The following is a 21,242-nucleotide window of genomic DNA, read 5'->3' as shown; positions in this document are numbered from 1 at the left end:
CTTACCAGCAAGGGATCTCAGTGCTCACTAAGGGTTCCTGCTCTAGAATATCTAGGATGATGAAACTTATGGGCTCTGTCCCATAAGTTGTCAAATGTGTCCTCAACAGAAAAGATTCATTGATGTGTAGAATCATTTACTTTCAACTGGCTGGATCCTTGAGAACAGCAGACTGTACTTTGAACTAGAAATGACCTACCACAGGGAAAGGGAAACTAGCTGAGTGCCCACACTCTCTCACGCAGAGGGCAGGAGCAATTGCCTGGGAAATGGGGGAGACACACTCTTGAAATGGAACTGGCTCCGTGCTACCTGGTTGCCACAGTCAGTCATCAGCCACAGACTGGTCCCTGTGAATTCCAAAACGGAGACACGCAGCAGTCATGATCTAATGTGACCCTCATGTCACACCCACAAGGAGCTCACAAACTGGTTCCCTTTTATAAGACTTCCTGAAATGCAAATCTGTTCCAGTTCATTCACTGAATTCATTATCATATTTGAACAGCATTTGATGGAGAAATGGAGACATTGATGATATTTATCACTGACTCAGGCATTTAAATCAAGGTAGAAAGCCAAGAAAATCATTGGGTATGCAGTTTCCAAGGGTGAAAGGAGAAAATATTGGTTTCCTGTCCCCCCACTCCTTAAATTAACTAAAAACAAAACTGGGTTTATTAAAAATACATAGTATTGGTCACATATTCATAAGTAAGCTTTGTCTTATGTAATAGTGATGCCTCTGAAAAATGGCAAGTCTAGTTTTGGAAAGTAGAGGATACCTTGATAGAACAAGGTGGTTATTATTCAATCTATAATTAATATTACAAAATTTTGAGTTACTTTACAAAATGAATGGCCATCTCTTTATTTTACCATGTTAGATTTATAAGGAAGGTATTTTCCGTTCTCTTCAGACTAGGCGGTTCTCTTCGGGTAGGATTGTGAGTACCCCTGAAATGCCCTTCTGAGAACCACTGAGGAAATGCTATGGCACAGGGTACAGAAAAGACAGAACCTGCATGTAATCCCAGTGGCTCAGGAGGCTGAGGCAGGAGGATTGCAAGTTCAAAGACAGCCTCAGCAAAATTGAGGCGCTAAGCAACTCAGTGAGATCCTGTCTCTAAATAAAATACACAATAGGGCTCTGGGGGAGGCTCAGTGGTAGAGTATCCCTGAGTTCAATCCCTGGAGCCCAGAAAGAAAAAAAAAAGGACAAAGGATAGAACCTTTCTCTTTTCAAGTGTTGTACATGAGACATTAGGTCAGCTTGTGTGCTTTCTCATTATTCCTGATGCTCCTGCTTTGGGTCAAAGGAGGACCAAGTTGATTCTGGCACCACAGGTCCCTTATCCAGTTTCAAGTTACACTAGGACCTCCATCTGCCATGGGGAGCCATCTTTGTCTCAGTGAATAGGCAGATTCCGTCCCGGGGCAGCCAGCACAGTTCATCCACAGCAAAGCCTGATAGCCTGACTGGCAGCTGTCACTTCAGACTCCAAGACATCACATGTAGATGGGAAGTATACTCCTCTTCAGGCTCTTGGCCTTGGAATAAAACTCTGCATCTGCTTCTCTACTCCATTTGGAGCCTCCTACACTTTACCTGCAACACAATATTGACATTTTCATATGTATTGTTATGATCTGGCTATGGTCTGCCCCAAAGGATCCAAGTGCTGGAAGCCTGGTCCCCAATGTAATGGTATTGAGACTTGGTGGAAACCTGGTGGGACCCTTCAGAGTTGGGCCTATTGGAAGATGATTAAGTCCTTGGAGCACTGCCCTCTGAAGGCATTAATGCTCATCTCATGGAGGTAGGTTAGGTGTAGTGGAATTGAATTAGTTATTGTGACAGCAAGGTCAGTTTGCTTCCTCCACTTACTTTCTCGTGTGACGTTATCTGCTGTGTTATGAAATAGCCTGAGGCCCTTGTCAGATACAGCTTCCTGATCATCAACTTCCCTGCCTCTTCTCTGTGTAACTTACCTAGCCTTAGGTACTTTGTTAGAGCAATAGAAAATGGACTAAGACACATACCTTTTCTCTATGAATTTGTCCATGCTATTTAGCTTATATGTCATGGCCTTCACCACCTAGAAAATTCTTAATCATCCTTTAAAACTCTGCTCTAGTTCCAGCCTCTCGGTATAGATTGTTTTGTTTTCTATCTCTCTTTAGCAGAGATAAATGAACCTACAGTATTCTTTGGACCCTTCTATTACGGTGCAAAGCAGATATAGTCTTTTCCTATATCTGCATAACTTCCTTCACTGGACCATGGGTTCCTCAAAGGCTCAAAGATAGGGACTATATCTTAAATATCTTGGTATTGCCAAGGCCAAAGGTAATGCTCAAATGCCAAATCTAATTGCCTTGATATTGAGATATTTATAAATCTAGACAATGATATATTGATATATATGTGTGTGTATTATATATATGCACACACACACATATATGCACACAACACACATATTTTTTGCTCAAGTAAAAGGTGGAGCTATACTTGGCAGCAACTTATTATGAAAGTTCTACCTGTGAGTTTCACAATCCTAATGAAATAATCTTAACGATTATTAGAGACATTATGGCATACTACAATAAGAAGGCAAGAGGCACGCAAGAGATGTTCCTGGCCAACAATAGACCTAATTATCAGTGTGGGAAATATATTTTGAATGTTGGTTCTCAAGGTTCACAGTGCCCACAAGAAAGATCTCACCTGGTATGTTGGAAAATAACATAATCAAAGAGAAGTTTTATGAGGGATAGGAGAACAGGCCCTAATTCTGACTTTCATGCCCAGCTATTTCTCCATCTTAAAAGGGCAGAAGGTTTTTCTTTTTTCCTAATTTGCAGAGGTGTGAGAAATTAAAAATAGCATACCATCTTCTCTAAAACCAAAGTTATTTCAAACATAATTTTCCTAAGAAATGTTGTGGCGGGTTTTTGGAAATGAAGGTGGTCTACCAAAAGGAAGCTGGCTTTATTTTGCCTCTTCAATGAAAGAGGCCCATTTTTCTAAATTCAAGAAGGTCTCTAAATAAAGAGTAAGTAAGACTGGGAATGTGGCTCAGTGGTTGAGTACCCCTGAGTTCAATTCCCAGTGCCCACCTGCAAAATAAATAAATTGATTAAATTAAATAAAGACCAAAAATCTCCCAGGAAGTGTGAATAACAATAATATAAACCTAAAGAAAGGAAGGAATTAACTTCTATTTATGAATGTGAAAACAGATATTTAGGAATAAGAAAGGAAGGAATTAACTTCTATTTATGAATGTGAAAACAGATATTTAGGAATTAGAAAAAAAATGTAAATGTTAGAGCTAGTAAGTCCAAAAGCTTATTCTCTGAATAACAGAAAACAATAAAATAAATAATCATCTAACTAAAAAATGAGAAGAAAGAAAAAGCGCAAACATATAGACTAAGATAAGAAAATGGGGAAATGATGATAGCTACAAAAGATTGTAAAATTTTGTTTAAATCAGATAGACAACTCTCTAGTGAAATGTGAATTACTAAAGTGACCAAGACAAGACAGAAAATCTCAACAGAAGAAACAGCAAAAATGGTTCAAGATCCACCATCAAGAAGCTTGAGGGCCACCCAGGAGTTGGATTCCACCCAGCGTATATTTAGCAGTTAGCAGTCAGACCCAAGCCTGGGAAAGACAGAACCAAGACAAAACAGAAAAAGAAAAAGACAAAAAGAAAGGCCCTACTGACCAATCTCATTTATGAATATAAAGGACCAAAATATTAAGCATTAATAATCAAATTCTGCAACACACTGAATAACACACATCACCCAACTACAGTTCAAAGGCAAGGGCATTTCCATGCCAGAAAAACTACTGATATGATTCACCATACTGGGGATATTAAAAGAAAATCGTAAGATCTTCATAGCTGTCCCAAACTATGTAAAACATTTTAAAATACATTATGGTAAATAGGGAAAGAGTGAATAAATTTCAATTAAAGTCAGGAATCCTAGATGTAGTGGTCAATTCAATTAGAAAAAAAAAAGAAAATCATACTAATTGGAAAGAAGGAGGCTCAATTATCATTTTTCCAAAATGATATGGCAATGTACATGAAACACCTGAGAGAATCAATAGAAAAATTATTTCAAGTCATAAGAGAATTTAAAAAGTGGCTCTTCAAAGACAAAATCCAAAAATTATCTGAGAAACAAAGAGGACATGGAAAAAAACATATTTTACCCTTGATCAGAAAGACTAAATCATACGAATGTTAATTTTCTCTGTATTTATCTATAAATTTAAGGTGATCATAATAATAATACCAACTTGCTTTCTTTTTAGAACTAGGCTAGTGGATTCCAAAGTTCACATGGAAAACTAAAATCACTGGATATCAAACAAATTTGGTACCGGCATATTAAGAATTGGTGAGGTAATGAAACCGAAAGCCCCAAAATAGATATAAGTATTTTAGGAAATGCTGGCTATGTTAAAAAAAAAATAAAAAGACACTGCATGTGGGAGGAAGTTATTCAATAAAAATTATGGAGAAAATTGGGTAGCAATCTGGAAAAAATAAAGTTAGATATCAATGTAAAGATCTTATGCCTTATAGCAAAATAAATTCCAAAGCATCAATAGAAAAGGAAATTAATTATACTAAAAGAAAATATGAGTGAATGTTAAAATTCTTGATGTCAAAATGACTTTTATAAAAGTTATAAAGATTTCTGCAAACTAATAAATACGTATACAAAACAACAAACAAACTCACACTACAAACTGGAGGAAAATTATATCATAAGAAGTCATACTACATGTGGGAGGGCAATTACAGTAGATTTTAAAAAATGATAGTAAAATGGATGTTTTATTTCCTATATAAGGTGGTCCTATAAACCCTATAATAAAAATCAAGAATTCAATAAAAATGCACAAGGGGCCTAAATGGTTCATAGCTAAGGAATACAAGTGGCATTAACACACATTGAAGATGTTCTGCCTTATTCATAATGAGAAAATAAATGCTAGTCAAACCACTATAAAATACCCTTTTTACCAATCAGGTTGGCAAAGTTCAAAAATCTGATAAATATGTGTTGGAGAGAGTGCAGGGAATCAGTCACTCTCATAATTATTAATGGAAATATAAATTAGTAAGGGTCTATAAGGGTAATGAACAAATGTATCAAAATTTTAACATGCACTTTTAAATTTTAGGAATTTCTGATATACTTAGACCTGTGAGAAATAGTCCATGCAGTGACATTCATTTCAGCAATTTTAAAATACTGTAAGAGGATAAATAATCTATATTCCTATCAACTGGGAACTGAAATATTAAATTATAATTCATACCCTATAATGGCATACTAGATAGTGTTCAGAAGAATGAAGTAACCCTATGTCTACCAACATGGAATGATCTCCAAGTTATATTAAGTGAAAAAAATCAGGCAGAAAATTGACTGGGTGTGCCTTTATTTGTGTGTCTGTATGTGCATGTGTTTATGTATACATATACATATTTATAAATGTAGAAATTATCTGGAAGAACCCTTGACAACTAGGTGGCCTAAGAATGGGGTGTGAGAAAGACTTCACAGTATACATTCTTTTTACACTTTTTGAAGTATGTATCATGTGCACTATTATATATTCCAAAAATTAATTAAGAACCTAAAAGTTCAGGATTGCTAAATCAGAGAACTACTTCTTTGCAAGAATTGTAAACAATTGTTCAAAACGCTCTGTGCTATTTGAATTAGGAGACCTCTGCATGCCTAAAGAGTAAACACAATGAATAAAGAAAAACAGGAAATTTGTCTTGAGGATTTGGTCCACCTGAGCAGCTGCCAGAGCTGTCAAGAGCAGTAGCAAGAGCTGATGCTGTCCCTGCACAGACTTCTGCACCAGCTGAAACTACCACCACAGCCACCTGCAAGTGTCAAAGGTAGATGACCAAGCGCACTAGAAAACAGGTAAGAGTGGAATAAAATAATTCTTCTCAAACCAACCCCTAAGGTTTAATTCTTCTGTTAACACATGGTTAAGACACAGTAAGAATAGCTTTATGACATGCTTCTTAATTGGACATGAATCATTTGGGAATTAGTTCCAGCTGTAACTGATCCTTGCCATTCATTAAATGCATGAACGGGTGCTGGCCAAGAGGTGCACAGGTCTGAAATAACAACTAGTGGCTTTGTTTCCCCAGCCCCAAGAATACTGCAGGTCCTACAGACAGGTATTCTGGCTTGTCATTCTTTAGCATATGTAATTTATGTAAATAATGTCAAACATCATCATTTAAAACTCCTTGCTCATCCATGAATGCCAGGAAGGCACAATATTTGGCCTGAACCGAGGACACTTAGCCTTCCTTCTAGAAGTCTGCAGGTGAAGTTCTGAAACCTGAGGGCGCGTACATTCCAGCAAAACCCAGAACAACAACAGTGCATACAAAACTGTTAAAGTGCGAGAAAGGTGAATTTTAAACTCAGGAAAATGTTGCTTGTTTGTCATATTTTTGGTCTTACTTATTTCTTTTTCATATATGTGTGTGTTTTGTACTTCTCCTCTCTCTCTTTTTTTTTAAATCTTACCTATTTCTGAAGCTATTTTATGTTTTCTCTGACTTGCGGTAAAGCAGCACAATTAAGGAATTTGGAGCCCGACCCTACAATATGTAGATCGGAGCCAACTTTTTCTTCTATCAGACGCAGAGTCTCTGATTTGATATCTAGCTCCTTGATCCACTTTGAGTTAACTTTTGTGCATGGCGAGAGGAGGGGATTCAGTTTCATTTTGTTGCATATGGATTTCCAGTTTTCCCAGCACCATTTGTTGAAGATGCTATCCTCCCTCCATTGCATGCTTTTAGCTCCTTTATCAAATATAAGATAGTTGTAGCTTTGTGGATTAGTCTCTGTGTCCTCTATTCTGTACCATTGGTCCACCCTCCTGTTTTGGTACCAGTACCATGCTGTTTTTGTTACTATTGCTCTGTAATATAGTTTTAAGTCTGGTATCGCTATACCGCCTGATTCGCACTTCCTGCTTAGAATTGCTTTTGCTATTCTGGGTCTTTTATTTTTCCATATGAATTTCATGATTGCTTTATCCATTTCCACAAGAAATGCTGTTGGGATTTTGATTGGCATTGCATTAAACCTATAGAGAACTTTTGGTAATATCGCCATTTTGATGATGTTAGTTCTGCCTATCCATGAACAGGGTATATTTTTCCATCTTCTAAGATCTTCTTCTACTGCTCTTTTTAGGGTTTTGTAGTTTTCATTGTATAAATCTTTCACCTCTTTTGTTAGGTTGATTCCCAAGTATTTTATTTTTTTTGAGGATATTGTGAATGGAGTGTTTTTCCTCATTTCCGTTTCAGAAGTTTTGTCGCTGATATACAGAAATGCCTTTGATTTATGCGTGTTGATTTTATATCCTGCCACTTTGCTGAATTCATTTATTAGTTCTAGTAGTTTTTTTGTAGACCCTTTTGGGTCTTCTAGGTATAGAATCATGTCATCTGCAAATAGTGATAATTTAAGTTCTTCCTTTCCTATTTTTATGCCTTTAATTTCTTTCGTCTGTCTAATTGCTCTGGCCAGTGTTTCGAGACACCCATAGCACAAAAGTTGATAACAAAAATCAACAAATGGGACTTACTTAAACTGAAAAGTTTTCTCTCAGCAAGAGAAACAATAAAAGAGGTAAATAGGGAGCCTACATCATGGGAACAAATTTTTACTCCTCACACTTCAGATAGAGCCCTAATATCCAGAGTATACAAAGAACTCAAAAAATTAAACAATAAGAAAACAAATAACCCAATCAACAAATGGGCCAAAGACCTGAACAGACACTTCTCAGAGGAGGACATACAATCAATCAACAAGTACATGAAAAAATGCTCACCATCTCTAGCAGTCAGAGAAATGCAAATCAAACCCACCCTAAGATACCATCTCACTCCAGTAAGATTGGCAGCCATTATGAAGTCAAATAACAACAAGTGCTGGCGAGGATGTGGGGAAAAGGGTACTCTTGTACATTGCTGGTGGGACTGCAAACTGGTGCGGCCAATCTGGAAAGCAGTATGGAGATTCCTGGGAAAGCTGGGAATGGAACCACCATTTGACCCAGCTATTGCCCTTCTTGGACTATTCCCTGAAGACCTTAAAAGAGCGTACTACAGGGATACTGCTACATCGATGTTCATAGCAGCACAATTCACAATTGCTAGACTGTGGAACCAACCCAGATGCCCTTCAATAGATGAATGGATAAAAAAAAATGTGGCATTTATACACCATGGAGTATTATGCAGACAAAATCATAGAATTTGCAGGGAAATGGATGGCACTAGAGCAGATTATGCTTAGTGAAGCTAGCCAATCCCCAAAAAACAAATACCAAATGTCTTCTTTGATATAATGAGAGCAACTAAGAACAGAGCAGGGAGGAAGAGCAGGAAGAAAAGATTAACATTAAACAGATACATGAGGTGGGATGGAAAGGGAGAGAAAAGGGAAATTGCATGGTAATGGAGGGAGACCCTCATTGTTATACAAAATTACATATAAGAGGTTGTGAGGGGAATGGGGAAATAAACAAGGAGAGAAATGAATTACAGTGGATGGGGTAGAGAGAGAAGATGGGAGGGGAGGGAGGGGGGATAGTAGAGGATAGGATAGGTAGCAGAATACAACAGTTACTAATAGGGCATTATGTAAAAATGTGGATGTGTAACCGATGTGATTCTGCAATCTGTATTTGGGGTAAAATTGGGAGTTCATAACCAACTTGAATCTAATGTATGAAATATGATATGTCAAGAGCTTTATAATGTTTTGAACAACCAATAAAAAAAAATAAAGCAGCACAATTGAAACAAAAATATTCCATTTAATTTTTGGAAGAATGTTAGAATAGATAACAGCTCCAATGAACACAGTGGAGACTCCACATTTTTGTGTAGTTAAGAGGAAGTAGGAAGTACACCTTTGGTTCTTGTCCTGACTCTTCCCATACGAGGGAGGAAATGCCCCCTCCTCTGATACAGCAGTTGTAATTTATGTCAAACATATAGGAAAGGGGGCAGTTTCATTTTTCTCTATGACTTTATTTCCTGGGCAGACCTGGTTGATGTCTTAATACTGATTGACATTGGGACTGGGAGGATAGCTCAGTGGTAGAGCACTTGCCTAGCGTCAGCAAAGCCTTGGGTTTAATCTCCAGCACTGCAAAACAACAACAAAAAACCTGCTGGAAAGTTCAACAAAACTCACATGTTTTAGACTATGTTCCCTGCATCCATTAATCATTATTCACATAATTACCTTCATCCCCCTAAACACTTTGGTTGACAGATACTGTCATTCCCATTTCACAGATGAGGAAATGAAGACTCAAAGATGTAATCACCCTGCTCAGATAACCAGGATGTGACAAAAACAGACGGAACCAAGTGAGTCTGATCCCAAGTCTGCTCTTTCCATTATTCCCCCAGCTTTTGCTGAGCACATCCACCTCTGGGTAGTTTGTGCAGAGCAGTAAATATTGATTATTTTTATTGACACTTAATAATTGTACATATTTACGGGGGATAGTGTGGTAATTTGATACATTTATACAACTTATATTTACTGATCTCTGTATGTTAGGCACTATGCTGATTACCAAATGAAACTACAGACTTGATTAGCAGATGATCAATAAATATTAATAGATAAATAAATCGATAAATGTTTCTTGTCCACAAGCGACACCTTATAACAGCTAACACTTATTGAGAATTACTGTGTGCTGGGCACTTTTCAAAAAAAAAAGAAGAGGAGGATGAGGGCTCAGTGGTAGAGCACTTGCCTAGCATGTGTGAGGCCCTGGGTTCAATCCTCAGCACCACAGAAAAAATAAATAAATAAAATAAAGGTATTGTATCCATCTACAACTGAAAAAAATATTTTAAAAAGAGGAGGAAAATAGAGGTGACAATAAGGCAAATAGCACATAAAACCAAAATAAATCCCAATGCATCAGTAGTTGCAATAACAGCAAACAGATTTTTAGATTCCTTTACTAAAATATGAACTATTTAAATTGTTTTTCTTAAATCAGTTATATTTTCTTTACAAGAAACACAGCTAAAACAAAATTATGTTTACAAGTTGAAAATAATAACCCAAACACTTAAGTACTGGTGCAGAATCTTCATACACTGCTGGTAAATGGTGCAGCCAATTTGGAAAAGATTGACAATTCTTCAACATAAAACAGAGTCACCATGAGACTCAAGCAATTCTGTTCCTAAGTATCTATTGAAGACAGTCAAACATATCCACACAAAAACCTGTACTTGAACACTCACAGTAGCATTATCCAAAATAAACCAAATGTGTACACAATGCAGATGTCCATCAACTTACAAATGGAAAAACAAAATGCAGTATTTTCCAGCAAGGAAAAAAATGAAGAACTGATATCTGCTACAGTATGGCTCGAACTTAAAATCTTTATGCTAAGGGGGAAAAGTCAATCACAAAAGGCCACATCTGTGTGATTCTATTTATAGGAAATGTCCAGAATAGGTAAGCCCATAGAGATAAAAAGTAGGCTCATGGGAGTCACGGGTTTCTCTTTGGGGTGGTGGAAATGACTTGAAATTGTGGTGATAGCTGCACAACTGTGAATATTCTATAAACCACGGAGATTAATACACTTTGAAGAGGTAAACTTTGTGACAACTAAATTATACCTTAATAAAGTCGTCATTTATAACAACAAACAAATGGGCACAGCATTATAAATATCAGGCAAAAGAGAATCCAAGGCAAAAACATCAATAGAAATAAAAAGCACTTTGGAAACATGAATGAAAAGGTAAGTAATAGTTTCCACAGGTCACAGACAGGTAAAAAGCGCAAGAAAGGACCCTCTGGGCCAGGCCCCTGGTGGCTGCAGGGGTTGCAGAAGTGCTGTGCTGAGTGCCCACGAAGGGCCTATGGTGTGGGAAGCACAGCCAGGCTCTCATGGAGTTGGGGGTCTGGGCTTTATTTTGTAGGATTTTAGATCAATGGACAATGTATACATGTATAGACATACTGCAGGAACTCTCACTAATCTGCAAATCAATGTGTGTTAATAATATTTTTTAAAGAAAGACATTTTAGACATTGATGGTTTTGAAACAGCATCCTGGGGGCTACCATGAGAAAAGGATTGTAGGGAGAAGAAATAGCAGACAGATCCATTGGGGGATCCACACAAGCAAAGCCAAGTGTTAATTTGAATTAGAGTAACAGCAATGGGCCAGAATCAAGGAGGAAATCAGACTGGACATCTGGGATAAGAGAGAAGGAAGAACCCAAGGTAAATCCAGGGTTCCTTGCAAGACAGTGGAGTGTTAACCAAGGAATAGCAGGAGAAAATGGAAGTGGTGGTGAACAGGCAGGGAGAAGTGAGTTTAATTAGAAACACACTGAATTTGAGGTGCTTTGGCAAATGGACATGTAGATCTGAAATTCAGAAAAGAAGCAGGACCCACAATAGCGATTTAGGAATATTCACATTGGCAGTGGGGTTTATTTCCTTCTCTAGTGCTAATTCCATGAAGATCTATAAAAGTATAACATTTAAAATTACCAAGTCACCTTCTTTGATTTCTAATTAAGTCAAGAACATGGCTAATAATGGCAGTCAGGTGGCTGATACTGCTAGTTGCCTACTCAATAACTATTTCCTCTTCCTCTTGGGAACAGAACCCCTAATTTGGGAGTGTTGCAATTTACCCAGCTAAAAATATTTGATTTCTCAGACTGTCTTACATTTAGAGCAACCCTGTGACAATGTTTTGGCCGATGAAATGTAAGTGGAAGTTTGGGGTGGGGGGCATCATTTTCTGAATAAAAGTAAAACCACCCTACTAGAATGGCCTTCACTCTTTAGCTATGTGCATTTTCTCTTTCTTCTTGCCTAGACTGTAGAAATAAGCCCGGAGATACAGAAGTCATCTTGGGACCATGAGGCAACCAGATTTGGGGTGAAGTCCTACAGGTTATAGGATGGAGAAATAGGAAGATGGAAAGAGGCTGATCTCTGATTGTATCATGTGAGCTCTTACACCAACCTCAGACTTCCTTTATTGAGAGTATAGTACCACATGACAAATAAACTTGTATCTGTTGAAGGTAAATTCAGATGCATGCTCTGTTTTTGTTTTCTTTGGCAGTTGAGTGCAATCACTAAGGTATATAAATCATATGGTGACACACATACACACATATGGAGATAGGTATCTAAATATCTTAATGTATATCTATATATAGATGTCTCTCTCTCTCTGTGTGTGTCTGTGTGTGTGTGTATGTTAAGAGAGAAGCAGGCAACATGATCATTATTATTTCAGTTATAAAAAATGTTTAAAAATACAGTATCATTTCTTTTTAATAGCATTGTATTTTTTTTTCTTTCCCAAATAGGGTGATAAGAATTTGCATCTAAAGGGAAACAATGAATTACCAGTATCAAGAAAGTTCATGAATACACAATCATCTATCTATGAATATACACAAAAATGACACCCTCGGACTTTTTCAGTACGATATAAGCTGATCTGGCTCATTTAAATGGCTTGGGTCAGACCAACGTTCTTGAAGATGGGATTGTCCACCAGACTCGAAAGAATTATCCCTGGAAGGAAGAGTCTTTCTACTCTTTCAGGCACCTAGTAAGCATAGCTAAGGAAATAGCAAAACCCTGTACCATGGTGTTCAGGCCCCTTACAGAAAAGTAAGGGGACAGTGCTGTGGGATTATGTCAATAATTCTAGGAAACACTGTCTTATACCACAAAACTTTTATTCTCATTAGGCAGGGATGATGTGGAAGACTTGTATCTCTATGGCAATAGTAAATTCAGGACAAAGTTATCCCAGGTTTCAGGACCAGAAAAAGCTGTGTAAACGATCTTTTTTTATCTCATGGTTGCTGTGGATCAGATAACTATTTGTGTTTCCCTTTTTGTTTTGGCTGCTGGGAAGCTCTGGCAAAATATTAATCCCATCTCTGGAAACTACTTTCACCTCATATATTCTTGTTCTCTAAATTATCTCTGATTCGGTCTCACTTTCCACTTGTGCATTCTCGTTAGCCCAGTTCATTATCTATTAATTTTAAATTGTTTAATGCCTAATTTTATAAACTCTTCAAATGCTTTATGGAACAAAGACTATTTAGGCAAATAACTTTTTAAAGCACCAGATTGTCATCATAGCAAAAATACTGCTAATTTACTGAACATTGCTATGAATGAGGTACTGTCCTAAGATTTCAGCTTATCTTATTTACCTTAAATATAAGTAATTTTATAGATGAGAAAACTGAAGCATACAGAGGTTAAATAATTTATCTAAGATCACACAGCAAATAAGTGATAAATGCAAGACTCAAACTCAGATCATCTGAATTACATAACTTATACAAAAGAAAAATAATGTTTAATTTCTTAAAGAAGTAGAGGCCTTCTGATTTTATAGGCTGAGCTCAGCATTGTTCAGCTCTGAAAAAGAAACCTATTATCCATCTGGTCCATGCAATCATGCCAGATGATCCATATCAACAGAGAGTATGAGACTGTGAAAGTTGAAACAATAGACAATCCAAAAAATAACAGGCTTTTGATCTTGGAACACTGTTACATTTGCTCATTCATTCATTCAACAGCTTGTAGGGAATATTCCTCATCTGCCAGTAGTGGTGCAGGTGCTGGGAAAAGTGGTCATATCATCTTCCCTCCAGGAACTCAAGGGCTATAAGGGATAGTCAGGTAGGTTAAGGGCATCATGGGATTAGGATGCGAAGGCTGACAGGAGACCAGAACAGGGGATGACAGGATCAATCTGAAAGCAGTTTAGCCCTCACCTCTTGGTTCCCTTCAAAACAGAAATAAGGAGAATTAGCTCCCTTGTGATGATTTTGTACGTAAGAAGCTCTTAGCCTAGCCCCAGCACCATTTAGCCATTAGCTCTTAAGGATCAGTGGATGGCAGCCAGGGTCCTTGCTTTGATATATGCATGCACTCACATGGATGCCTGTCCCCAGGAACTCAAAATTCTGGAGCTAGCGACTGCCTTCTCTCAGCTAACCCTGGAGCTGACTCTAACTTACAGTCCACAGGCAGTCCTCTCCTTTGGATCCACCATCCTAGAGTCACAGTCTTACTGGAATACCTCGCCCACACACAACAAATACTCCTTCAGGATGCCCTGGAACATCTTCCCCCACACTGCCTGGATCACCTAATGCCTGCTCAGTATTTTGGCCCCATTTGCTCTATTTCACCTTATCCGTTTGGCACTTGAATGCTATAGTTCATTGCACACTGCCTGGCTGCATAACAGAGGGGGATTCACCCTTGAACAGTCTGAGAGCCTCCTCAAATTGCAAAACGGGAGTTCCCTAGTGCTTTAGTGGCTGAAGCCATTGAGAACGCTTATGAGCTCCACCTGCTCAGCATCCGGCAGGGGAACGACTTGTCTCTCTGGTTTTGTGCAGTAGCAAAATTAGAAGTAATTAATCATTTTCTCACTACCCTGAACTCTTATTTAATAGTTCCTGCTTCAAGTTTGTTTTGTCAGGCCATCAGCAAAGTCAGTCAAATATTACAATTCCTTTCTAAATATTCTAGCAGCCAGATGGTAGGAACACCACAGTGACAAGGCAAAACTCTCCTAAAGATAACTTTGTGATGCACGAGCACACTTGATGGCACTTGGCTGAGGGGACTCACCCAGAGATACCTCTATCGTTGCCCCACTTAACCCAGGGTCTCATTCCAGGATTAAGCCAAGCATTGAACTCTGCAATTTGAAACTGGCTGGTAAAACTAACATGTTTCTGCTTCTCTAAGTTCCAAATTTTAGGCAGAAGTATAAAATTATTAGAATACACATCAGGACAGATTTTTCAGGATTTCTCCCTCGATGTAATGTTGTATACCCTAAAGCTTCAAATACTTCTGCCCTCCAGTTAATGTATATTTAGAACGTGCTTGTTAGAAAACAAGTATCCTGCCTTCTGCTCAGTTATTTTTGTTGATGTTTAAAACGTTAGCATTAATAAACATGTATTCATAAATTTCTAAAATGCAGGAAAAGTTGACTGTTCCTCCCTAGTAAAAATTCCATGTTTTCCTCTATAGTTAAGCCCTTTTTTGGTTTCTCAGATCTTTTCTAAGTTTCCAGTTTTTTGTTGTGTGTGTGTGTGTGTGTGTGTTGGAGTGACTGCAAAATCACAACCTGTACTATATGATGTCTGAACAATAAATCTCCAAAAAAGAGCATTGCCAGGCTGGACCAGCTGGCTTTCTCCTGTTCCTAAAACTGTATGTTCTTAGACACACACACTTCCTCCATCCCTTCTGCTGCTGGCTAACTTCATGTAACACAATGCCACACTCACAACTGCACGAAAACAGACTCCTGGAAGGAACTCAAAGAGGGGGCATGGCAGCCCTACCGCCCTTAGACACTGGCCTACAAGTCACTGTCACCAATACCACTCTGTCCTGACTGGGGTGCCCCCAAATTGCCTGTTTATGGCTCATGCCTAGAATTTTAAGTCCACGTACCCAGATTCTTATCCTTAGCTTCCCTGAACAAGTCATTTAACTGCTGTCACTTTTTATTTTCTCTTCAGTACAAAAGCACAAGAATGACAACTCCCTTTAAAGAACTGCTGTGAATCATATGAGGTAACACACATGCAGGCATTGGTGAAACACTCTAGAGTGTATGTACCATTTCCCATTATTTCTTAACTTTCTTATGCTTCCTTGTTACCTCCCCCTTGTTTTTTTTCTGAGTTGATTTTGTAGTTTTTAAATGTATCTCTAAAATACATTAGTTGGAAAACTAAAGAGATCTTTATGCTACCATACTGAATGGATTTTAGCATTAAATCTTTATTTACTTTTTTATTGAAGTAAACTTACATAAGTCAAATGCACAAGTCTCAAGGACATAAGTCATGACTTCATAAATTTTTAGATGCTCGAATGTGTGACCACTACTTAAGTCAAGGTAGGGAGCATTTCCAGCATCCTAGAAGCCTCCCTTAGCCCTGTACAGGTCAGTAACAAAGTCCAAAGGCAGCTCCTCTTCTGACCTCTATTTGCTATGAGTTACCTTTGTTTGGAGTTTAACACCACTTCTCCCCTCCTCAGTCCAGGGCTGGGGATTAAACCCAGGGCCTCAACCATGCCAGGAAAGTGCTCTACCCCTGAGCCACATCCCCAGAGGCATTTCCCACCCCAAAATGTTTTTTGAGAAGCTTAGAGTCTCTCTGATAATCATTAAATGCTGACTGAAAGATATACACTTCTAATCTTGTCTCTAAAGTGACAAAAATTCTGACAAGGACAAGACTGAGAAGCACAAACTTTCTAAATCACACAGGTCGTGCCAAACAAAGGCTCTCATTTACAGCCAAGGACCTGAGGCTCAGAGAAGGGAACCTCAGCCCAACTTCCTGCTACAGAGTAACTTTCCTTCCAAATGCTGCAGATCACAAAGCGAACTGAAGGTCAGGGATGCTGCTGATCTGACCCAGAGCTCTGGGAACAGCTCTCCTGGCCTCTCCCTGCAGAGCACATTCTGTCCCCATGCTGCCCCTGTGCCGGGCACGCCACCCTTACAGGACCAGGTTCCTGAGTTCCAGTGTCTACCAGCCCACGGGGTCTGGACCCCCCCCCCCAACCCCCCAGATTTTGAATTTCCTGGTGCCCTGCTCCAACTCTGCTCCCTCTTGGCTCCTGGTTGGATATAGTGGAAGATTTTTTTCTGCCACCTTCTCCCTGATCCCTCAAGAGGACTTTAAAGCTCTTATGTAGTCATATGTAAACTGTTGGAGTAGACTTACTACTGGCTCCAGACTTACTACTGGAGATGAGCTTCGGAGAGGAATCTGGAGACCTGGGCATTAGTCTCCGCTGTCACCACGAGCTGTGTGACCTTGGACAAGTCACTTCAAGTCTCTGGAGTTGGTTTTCTTACTGGAGGCTACTCCTGTATTCTCAAAGCCACCTATGGCTTTGCAATTTACTAGCTCTTTTTAGTTCCACTCAGCCTTTACCGCGACACTCCCCACCCCAGCGAGACCCGTCTTTTGTTCTGGGGGTGAAGCGAAGAAGGAGAGCTTCAGGAAGGACCAGGCTGAGGAGGCCTTGGTACCAGCAGCTGTTCACTGGGGACTCGGGTCCCGGGAGGTCACCGGGCAACCCCACCGTGACCTTGTTCCCTCCCTGGCCCTTTTCTGGCCCGGCCTGAGTGAAGCGTCTGGGAGACAGTGGCGGGCACTAGGGCGGCTCAGAGCAGCGCCTGGATAGCGGCCCGGACCTGGGGCTGCAGTCTGGCGGGGGTCCCTTTGGCACTGGCGTGCGCGCAGCAACCTGCCTCTACCCGAGGCCACTCCGCCTCGGGATTGGCCTGAGAGGACGCCACGGATCACCCTTTCCCCCTCGGACACCGATCGGGACACGCGCGCAGAGCCGCTACCTGCAGATGGCCGTGCCCTGGACGGGTCTGGACTCGAGGTGGGGCCGCCGTCCCCGCCGCCTCCCCGCTCTGGGCTCCGTCCCGCAGCGCCCGTGCTCCAGGCGACGCCGCTGAGGTCGCGCGGCGCTCGGTGCTGCGCGCTCGGTGTGCCCCGCTGGCTCCCCGGCCGCCAGCTCTGGTGCTGCCGGGACGCGGAGGAGGGGCCGCCGCCCCCACCTGCTCGCGGGCTCCAGCCCAGGAGCCGCGGCCGCCTAGCGCTGGGACTTGGCCCGGGAGGGCGGGGTCGCTCCAGCACCCGGGAGGCGGGTCCCAGCCGCGCTGCTCGCCTCCCAGGTACAGAGTCCCAAGTCTGAGCCCGGAGGAGAGTGGGGCCTAGGACTGGACTTCCCCAGATAGGAGCCATTAGTGCAGGTGACCCATGGCCCGGCCCCTCCACTGTGGGGACATGCCACTCCTTTGATCTATTAAAAAAAAAAATTCCGAGCTCTTATTGAGCTCCAGAATGGGGACGAAAGTGGGAACAAGATAGCCTCTTGTCTTCACGGAGTTCGAGGTATAGAAAGGGGAATCAACAAATGGGCAATTACAAGACAGAAAGAATCAAGTGGGGTTGGTCCAGGGGACTCGTGAGCGCGCATAGAAGGGACAGGTAAGAGAAGACTGTCCAGGAGTGGAAGGTTCTTCGGCCAGAAGTGAGGGTGAGCAGAATTATCCGGGTGAATTGAGGAGGTAGTTTCTTTGAGGTGGGGTAAAAGGGCTCTTTGAAAACTGAGGAGCCAGAGGAACTCTGTGTGGCCAGCAAATCCCTGTCACACTTCATGTTCAGATCCTTGAGACTTGCAGGTTTGTGTCTGAGGCTGGTGTACTCTGTTACCCTAGGTGCAGTAATGGTTTGGTAAGCATTCTCTGTCTCCTATCTCCTGGGCATTCCTGCCAGCTAAGGGTGTACTCCTGGACTCTTGACTCTTCTTGAGTGTTTGAGTATCTATGAGCCAGACATCCTAGAGGGCCATCAGGGTGTGCTGGTGAAGGAGGCAGGGTCACTAACTGAGAAGGTCTGGAGTGGAGGAGAGACCTGGACTGCATGCTTCTTGGAGGCTTGTAGAAGTTCCTGGGACCATAGGTAAGGGAGCAGTCAATGCCAACAGCAGGGCTCTCACGCAAGAATTGCAACCTGTCTCCAAGTTCAGATGTGTAACAGCTGCTGTCGCAGTATGTTCCCCAAGCAACCCTCAGCTACTTTCTTAATTACTCATGTTTATAGCCTGACAGTGTGTAGGCTTATGTTTATAGCAAAGATTAATATTACACTTAGGATGTCTTTCACTCCTGTCTTGCCAAGAACGTGCTTTTTTTCTCTTGATTTAGGTGAAGAAGGGCATATGCAGCAGTGAGTGGGTGCTTGTTTCCCCACTTTCGTCCTGCACCCTCTTGTCCTTTCCTCCTTTACAGCCATACTACATGATCACACACAGGAAAGCTGAAACACATGCTCCAATCTAAAAGCCACAAGCCATTTTGGATGTGGAAAAAAATGCAAAGCATTTATCCAGGAACTCTCCTTCTCTGTGCTGTTAATGCTCACTCATTAAATACTTAACTAGTAGTGTTCTGATTCAACAAGGAAGAAAAAGTGAATTTGCAGAGAAGTTATTTCTGTGGGCCTGGAGAGTTCCCATCAGGTCTTCTGCTGAGCAGAAGGAGTATGAGCTAGTTGGATGGGAAGGCTGCTATTTATATTATGAGATGGATAGGTGCTGGCATTAATTGATTTATTTTTAAAAATGCCTGGTTCGAAGGGATGGAAAGGTGATAAGTGAGGAATCTGGAAAATGGGGTCATTTGGCCTTGAGAGCTTCGTAGGGCTTTTTATTCAAGTGCCCAGTGTCTCATATCCTTGTGTAGTATTCCTGCCATTAGTATCTTGAACATTACAGGAGGATTCATTCCCACCTACTTCCACCAGGATTTATGTAATTTTGAGAAGGCCCTGGCTATTCTTGGCAGACCCTGTGAGTCACCTTCCCAATCACCAAACCATTCTCCCCTTCTTCCCTATAGCCAGAATCTTGGGTCACGATTGGTCCAAGACTACCATGACAATCCCATTCCTGATTGCGAAACCTTTCTTGAAGCTAAGGAAATCATCCACCCAGTTTGGGTCAATGAGTTGAAATAGGGGGTTCGCTGGGGCTTCTGGCTCTATCCTTCCATTTCCCAATCTCTTTATGCCTCAAACCTAAATAGCAACCACAAGACAATGAACACGAGGCCAAACAGTCCATATAATTAGGACAACAGCTAGGCATGGTGGCACACACCTATAATCCCAGTGGCTCAGTAGGCTGAAACAGGAGGATCTCAAGTTCAAAGCCAGCCTCAGCAAAGGGAGGTGCTAAGCAACTCAGTGAGACCCTGTCTCTAAGTAAAAAGACAAAAAACAAAACAGGGCTGGGGATGTAGCTCAGTTGTTGAGTGCCCCTGAGTTCAATCCCGGTACCCTCAAAATAAATAAATAAATAAATAAAAATAATCAGGACAGCAGAGAGGAAAATAGAGTCAGTGTGGTTGTTAGGCACTTGAACCAAAGCCAGTAACTCTCCACTTCTGGACTGTTTCTTATGTGAGAAAAATAGTTCCTGTTTATTTACGCCATGGAGATTGGGTTTCTAACCTTGCAAGCATATGTAGTGACCTGGTAAAGGGCAAAATCTGCCTATTCTCCTTCACCAAATGCCTGTGATAGTTCACCTTTCACACTTTCTGCTTGCAACAAAGACACTTGCAAATGCACACTTGTCTGTTTTGTAACTTCTTGAGCTTTTCAAGAGCAAGGCAACTATAGAAATCTTAAATGTTTGCATGTATCACTTTATCCCTCATGTATTTATAGATGAGTTATTTCATGGTGATAGTGCACTGGTGCCAAGGGTGTAAAGATGGATTCACAGCCCTGCCCCCAGGGAGTCATCAGCTTATAGATGACACAAGCTTGAAAATAGAGTATTGCAAGTCTATGTAGTGGAGGAATCTGCTCTGTATAGAGGGGGTAAGACAGAAGAAATGAAGGACTCTGGGTTCAGGGAGAAGGGAGACAGTGATACCTGAGCTGAGCTTCCATGGATGAACAGGGATTTCTCCTGCTAGAAACTGCGGGGGGAGGAAGAACATTTCGGGGAACAGAGTTTGAAAGAACTTGATAGCTCAGGAACCTCAAACTGCCCATGTCTGAATCCAAACTTATGGTCTTCCTCCCAAGCCTGACCTACTCTCAGTGTTGCCCACCCCCACTCATCCAAACTTCAGTTGTCAGACTTTATCTGTTGAATTTGTTTACCTGCACCCCTGGGACCAGAGCCCAATACCTCTCTCTAGGACATCCACAGAAACCTCTTAGCTGGAATATTGTTTTTTTTTTTTCATCACTATAATGAAATACCTAAGGACTGTGTACCTGTCAAAAGAGTATTAATTATCTCATGATTTTAGAAGCTGAAAGTCCAAACAGCATAGTGCTGGGGGTATATTCAAGACCCCCAGTGAGTGTTTGGAACTGCAATAGTACCAAACCCTATATTTACTATGTTTTTTCCTAAACATACAAATCTATGAAAAGTTTAACTTACAAATTAGGTACAGTAAGAGATTATCAACAATAACTTATAGATCAATTATAACAAC

General features: G+C 40.7%; 1 protein-coding gene across 1 annotated transcript in view; it reads right to left on the bottom strand.

Annotated features, from left to right (window-relative positions):
• Wipf3 (WAS/WASL interacting protein family member 3) overlaps window positions 1–17,757 on the bottom strand; it is an 89,916-nt gene extending 72,159 nt beyond the window's left edge. The window contains exon 1 of the mRNA XM_046426063.1: window positions 17,562–17,757. The gene's annotated coding sequence lies outside the window, so the exon portion shown is untranslated. The remainder of the gene's footprint in view (window positions 1–17,561) is intronic.
• Between the last annotated feature and the right edge of the window lie 3,485 nt (window positions 17,758–21,242).

Source organism: Marmota monax, unplaced genomic scaffold, assembly GCF_021218885.2.
Source record: "Marmota monax isolate L192 unplaced genomic scaffold, Marmota_monax_Labrador192_F-V1.1 WCK01_AAM20220418_F8-fsc00133, whole genome shotgun sequence".
Classification (NCBI taxonomy): Eukaryota; Metazoa; Chordata; class Mammalia; order Rodentia; family Sciuridae; genus Marmota; species Marmota monax.
The sequence above is the reverse complement of the archived record's forward strand: the minus strand, read 5'-3'. Positions and strand labels throughout refer to the sequence as shown.